We start from the raw sequence: 6,283 nt of genomic DNA, 5'->3' as shown, positions 1-6,283 counted from the left end.
TCCCAGGCACCTCTGCACAACCACCCATGAAGCACTGTGCTCTAGTTCATATGTCTTCATATACAGCAAGACTAATTCAGCACTGAGGCCTGGAGCACGCCACATGCTTCCATGATCTTCCTCCCAGGCCAGCAGAGATGCTGAACACTGCAAATGAGAACGCCAGGACATGAGTGTTTTGAGCAGGTAAAGACAGCTTTAGTACTATTAAGAAAAAAGTGCCTTTGACAGCTGGTTTATCCTGAATGGATGCAAGGGGGGAGGGAGGAAACCTCATGAAATCATTATTTTGTGTGAAATTTTATTGTCATTTACTCAAATGTAAGGTACAAATAGCACACAACCCCAACAGGCTTCATTCAGTTTGACTGGAAGCTGCTGGAAGGGGAGGATGTGCTGTTCCCTATGAAATCCAGTGTCAGGCACATTGCTGGTTTTGAAGTATTCCTTAAATTCAAAGTTGCAAATCCGGTCCTCAAATTCAAACCCTATATTATATTGACATCAGTGAGACCTCAGAGCAGCAGGTCTGTCTGAAACAGAATAAGCCAACCTGTTTAGAGCCTACCTTCTGACCACGCAACCCAACATAGCCACCAGTCACACTTGGTGTTTACACCACTCACTAAAAATTATCCCTAACTGGAAGCCCTGGTGTGTCTAGCACGTCTCTTGATTTGTAAGCCTTTTGCTTCAGATACATACAATTAGCCATGTTTCTTAGCAAGCTCTGCATTTCTGGAGCTACTGTACTTTCCCATTAGAAGCATGAAGCAAGGCTTGATTTCACAAAGAATAGCTGATTGTCAACAAGTGCTCATTAGTCAGATCCAAAGCCTCTATGCTCCTGCTGTTTAATTTATGAGAACCTTGTGATTACGATAAACATGAAATGCTAGATCACTAGGGACGGCTTTGTTAGTTTAGGCTGGGCAGAATTGTGTACCAATTATGTCTATACAAGGGAACATATCAAGAATTGTTATTTTGATTTTTTGTTGGTTTTTTTTTCTTAGAGGCCATACCTGAAGTGCTCTGACAGGGAATTGGGGAAATGCATCAACTTCCCTGCAGTTCTTTAACGCAAATGAACAACAAATACAACATTGTTTAGTAAAACACAGCTATAAAACCCGGCATGCTTTAAGAACAGTTTTATAATTTGCTCTCTATTTACAACATTCTTATGTACGGAAACTTATCTGTAGGTACCCAAAGGATATAGTGCCAACTTAACGGGGGGAGACCTGAGCCCCATACCCAATACTGGGTGTTTCCTTGCCATTTCACCTCCACTAATAGCTGCTATCTTACAACAGTCAGACACCTCCAGTTTGGTGGGACAAACTATATTCAGAATATTCGAAAAAGTACCTCTAAAAACCCAGCTAGCAGGCCAGTCTTGCTCAGCCATCAGAGAATAGGTGTGCAGGAGGAGGAGAAAGATTAATATTCTGGAAGGTTTTCCTTAGTATGCAGGAAGCCAGCACAAAGGCACTAATAACCTCTTCAAGCAGAGTACATTTTCTCTTGGGGATAATAGCTCAAGGATAGAAATAGAGTTTTTATATTATATAGGAACATTATCTTTCTTGTACGAAAACTAACCATTTTTGGCTCCTTAGCGCAGAACTAGGCTACCTTCATTTTACCTGTGCATTTGCACCTGTGTAAGGACAATTTAGAAATGCTAGCAAAATACATTTTAAATAGTCTATCTTCTGCATCCCTGTTTGCACTTAATTTGTTTCATCACATAGGGATAGGAATTAAAGGCCCTCACTACAGTTTAGGCAGCTTGCCAATACCTATTTTATAGCAATAAAATATGTACAAATTAAGGAATCTCATGTGGAAAATTCATTCAACAGCCTCAAAAGCCAAATGAATGGTAATTACTTCGAACACAATGTGGTGGCAATCAGGAAAGATTGGATCATGCTTTTAAATGTATGTCTAAATTTTTAAGAACCAAGATAATTATGAATTATGAAAATAACAGACAATGCCACAGCAAAGATGCTGTTTGTGGAATAAGAAAGGGATGTTCTGTGAGGAACAGAGAAGACTCGTTCCAACACCTGCATGGCAATACTGAGAGAACAAATGTGGGGCTGCTCTTTTGTTTTATTTCTTTATCATTTGATACTTCAGGATGGCTCACGGATGCCTTGAGGTACAGAGCAAGTGGAAGCATATAAAATAAAATTCAAGTAAGAGGGATTTATCCTGCTTGCTAAAAGCAAGGGAAGTTCTTCCTAGTTCACATTCACATATATTGCAATGTAAAAATATGCCATTTTAGTTCTCTGCATGAATTTTCTTCTACCTCGAAAACAAGCTTAATGCTCATCCATTCATACAACGCCAACTGAAGAAATACAAAGTGGGTTCATTGGTCTTGAGTAAAGCTGAACAAATTTAGATCAACATATTTGTTCCCATTCAGATGGCTGGCAAACACAACCATACCTTTGCTGTCTTTTTGAGAAGTCTCTGGGAAAGCTTTCCATTCAGGAACAAGTGCAACAGAACAGACCTGGATTAAAATGAGGTAATTGCATTAGTAAGGAATGAAAACACAAAATGCAAAACCAAATCTGTACAAAATTCATTTTTCCATTAAAAAAACTTGTTAGAGTACCAGTTGCTTTCTTCAAGTTCTTTTTTTTCTTGTAGATCTATTATCTAGTAGTGCAGCAGCACCACAGGATAATTTCAAAATGGGAGGGACCTCTGGAGTTCTCTTGTCAAACCCCCAGCTCAAAACAGAGCCAGCTTCCACCAGTTTGCTCATGGCCCGGTACTGCCGAGTTGTGTTGTCAATAGACACAGTGCTGGAGAGACAGCGAGGGGAACACGTGCCTGTGCTTCAGCAGTTCCTTCAGCCTGGCGTTGTAGCTGAACTCCTCTCCGAGGGGAAGCTATGCTGGGTGAAGCGCACGTTTTCTGCTGTTGCGGGTCCCAGGCGCAGCACCTGCCCTGCGGGAAGGGTGACAAGGGGAGGGACAGTAACCACCAAGCCCTCCCGCTGCACAGCGCCCACAGCAGCACCCCCTCAGGCACGTGTCCACACGGTGCACCAAAGGCAGACGTACCCGCAATGACGCTCAAGCACTTTTGCTCATCAAAAAGAGGGATAAGAGGTCCCTCGATCAATGGCTAGAAGAGTCTATGCAAGCAGACACCACTTACAGCACAGTGTGTTTTAATCTAACGGACAAAATTTTAATATGACCCAATGCCTGCAAGCTGAAACTCAGCACACTCGAATGGAAAATAAGGCATACATTTTTAGGATAATTAGCTACCAAAGCAACGTACCTCAGGGTATGCTTGAAACTCTATCTGTTGAAATCTTTAGGACTACATGTTTTGCTAAGAATATGCCAGACCCAAAACTTGGAAAATCTCTCCATTAGTGTCCAGCATACTGCACCCAACTGCATATTCATTGCATACCAAAGGATCTGAGCAATATTTTATTGTGCATTATGTAGCATCATTTACAGGTTTACCATACTTAGGTTTGCTTTGCCAAAAGACAAGCACAAGGGCTCAGGAGAGAATCTGACACACTAGAAGCCTGTGAAATTACAAACAGCACAAAAAACTGAGTAAGGAAAAAAATGTATACCTCACACAAGAGCTTTGGGACACCAGTGACAAACCAACCAACCCACTGCCACAAGACCGTGGGGGAGAAAAAAAAGGGGGGGGGGGGGCAAAGAGTCCCCAGGGATTGGACATGTGTCATGGAGGATAAATAGTTATTAAACCTAACCATGGAGATGCAGCTTCTGGCTCCAGAAAGCCACAGCACTTGCACGCATATTTGCTGCAGTGTCAGCACTGCAGGTCAGATAATCTGTAAGATAACTCCAGTGAAGTCATTCTACTCCAGGGAGGGATTTGTCCCATGAAATCATCTCCATCTGCAAGAATTCTTGGCCAGCGCTCCTGATTCATTTATCCAGCTGTTGTATACTGTAACTCAATTCTAGTGGATACAACCCATAGCACACAAGGTAGTAAATACAACTTAGCCAGAGATTAACAAGGTATCTAGAAACCGCTTGTTGCTAAGGAAAATAAGAAGTAAGCAAAACAAAAACATGCCCCCAAAATCAAGACTGCTAAAGAGTTAAAAAAAAAAAACAACAACAAAAAAAGACGCAGACTAGCATAAGATCTATTCTTCCTCTCTGAAAGTCACAAGAGGCAGTACAGGGTCTCAGTATTAACCATTGGGGTCAGAGTTTCACACCTTCTATTTCATTTTTTTTTATTTTTATTTATTTTACCAGAAATTGAAATGGATTCCATAAAAATGCAAAATGAAGTGCAAGTGTCTTATTTTCCTGAGATGACTTGGTTTCACCAAAAATCAGTAGCAGAGAGGAAAAAAAGAACTTCAGATTACTCAAAGTTAGTGAAAGTTAGATACTTTTTTAAGAATTTACAGAATAAAAACAGTTTATGACTTACAAGCTCAGCTGGCAACACCTCTTGCAGTGCTGGGTTACAAAGCATTTCCACGGGTGCCCGACGCACAGCCATAGGGTCAACTGCAGGTGGACATATGGAAGTTAACACACACAAACAAGTATAGCTGAATGGAGAAAGGGAATGAATTTCCCATTGTCACTTTTAGGAGCTCTTTTTTTAAAGCACGTTTTTTATGACATGTTTAAATCATAAGAATCATGCAACAACCAATTCTGATGGTTTAAATCTCATACTTCTCCTATTGCTGAACTCATCCAGAAATCTGCTCCATGCATTGACTTCCTCCTACATACTGCAGCATATAGAATCAGGCTCCAAAACGTTGGTTGGACTTTAAGAAAGATTTTTAGAAATGAAGGAGGACAGCCTTGTGGCTGATGCACTGGACTAGGACTTGACACCTAGCAGCTCTTCCAGGAGACCTTAAGCTCAGTCACACTTCAGCAGTCTGATGATACTGCTGCCTTGGCCTAGGTAGTCCTTAACCTGTGTAAATTTGTTGGCCTGAGGACTCTTACTGTGCATTTATATGAGGTCAAATCCATCATTTTCCAATACCTCTGTACAGTACACCAAGAACCAAAGCTGCTTTGAAAACCAGAGTGAAAAAATTACCTGCTATGGTTAGGAAGTGCCAGATGGGACAGAGTATCCTGTCCACAACTGAAGACCAGCAACAACCATTGGAGCTCTCAAGATCCCCAAACCTCCCCATCTTCTATTGCTGTAGAACGACTGATGTTACCTTGCCTCAGTGTCGCAAACTCCTTCCTTAGTGCACTGCCCATAGGACAACGCAGCCTCAAGCTACAAGGGAGGAACAACGAGAGCATGATCCACGTTGCCTGGTCCTGCAGGGCAGCAGAAAGGGGGAAGGTCACAGTCCCTTCCTCCCACCCACCCTCCACCTCCCAAGAAAGCTGTCTGCCAGCTACTGCTACATGCACATATGCATGTGCTGGTCCTTAATCAAAACTATCCAAATTGGTCATATTTGAGAAGCCTCTCTCTGTGGCAAGGTCCAGTGCTATGGCCAGATTCACAGCAGACTACTTTGGCCGCTTGAAGCAGGAGTGACTGTAACCACCACCCAGTCTGATGGCACAGATGGATTGCCACCAGCTGGGGTTGGAGGTGACTACAACTAACACCTGAACAACCTCACAGCAACCAGCCTGGCCTGCTTCATGCACCTTCATTTCTCAGGTAAGTGAATTTGATCTTACCAGCAGTTCAGCAGGTGCAGTATCTAGGTGCCCAACTTGTGGACAAGAAGAAAAAACTTAAGCTGGCTGAAGTTCTTCATCTACAGTCCTTTTATTTCAAATGTTGTTCTTCTTCCCTAGGCTTTGCTGTGCAATGAACAACACTTTTTTTTTTTTTTTTTTTTTTTTAAGTTAAAAGCAAAAATTTAAATATTTTAAAACTACTTGAGTATTGGGCAATGGAATGAGTTGTTGACTTCTTATTTTTAGTACAAGTCTCTCTTTTTTAAGCTGTCCATAGGAGATCACTTAAGATCAGCTGTGGGAACTAAGATTTTCTCCCCATTCTTGCCTGTGCCATTTGCTGACTTTTCAGCCTCTGGCAAAGATATCTATCGGGAAGCAGGAAAGAAATTACAGTTCTGGCAGTTCACAATTTTTCAAAAGTAAAAAAGAAATTTTAAGAAAGCAGAGTAACAAAAGAAATATGACAGAAATCTGACAGTGAGGAAAAAATGGATATACTCAAGGTATTCCTTTTTCATGTTAATTTAAAGTAAAATTTTCCC

General features: G+C 41.5%; 1 long non-coding RNA gene across 1 annotated transcript; it reads right to left on the bottom strand.

The window, feature by feature from the left end:
- Window positions 1-2,858: 2,858 nt before the first annotated feature.
- On the bottom strand, window positions 2,859-5,349 carry LOC135330289 (uncharacterized). The gene is made up of 3 exons (XR_010392213.1): window positions 5,255-5,349; window positions 4,489-4,568; window positions 2,859-2,982 (listed from the first exon to the last, which is right to left on the bottom strand). It is a non-coding gene; the product is annotated as an uncharacterized LOC135330289 (long non-coding RNA).
- Window positions 5,350-6,283: the final 934 nt, after the last annotated feature.

The sequence above is a fragment of the Dromaius novaehollandiae genome, chromosome 19 (assembly GCF_036370855.1).
Source record: "Dromaius novaehollandiae isolate bDroNov1 chromosome 19, bDroNov1.hap1, whole genome shotgun sequence".
NCBI classification, from domain to species: Eukaryota; Metazoa; Chordata; class Aves; order Casuariiformes; family Dromaiidae; genus Dromaius; species Dromaius novaehollandiae.
Note: the sequence above shows the minus strand (reverse complement) of the source record. Positions and strands in the feature narration are given on the sequence as shown.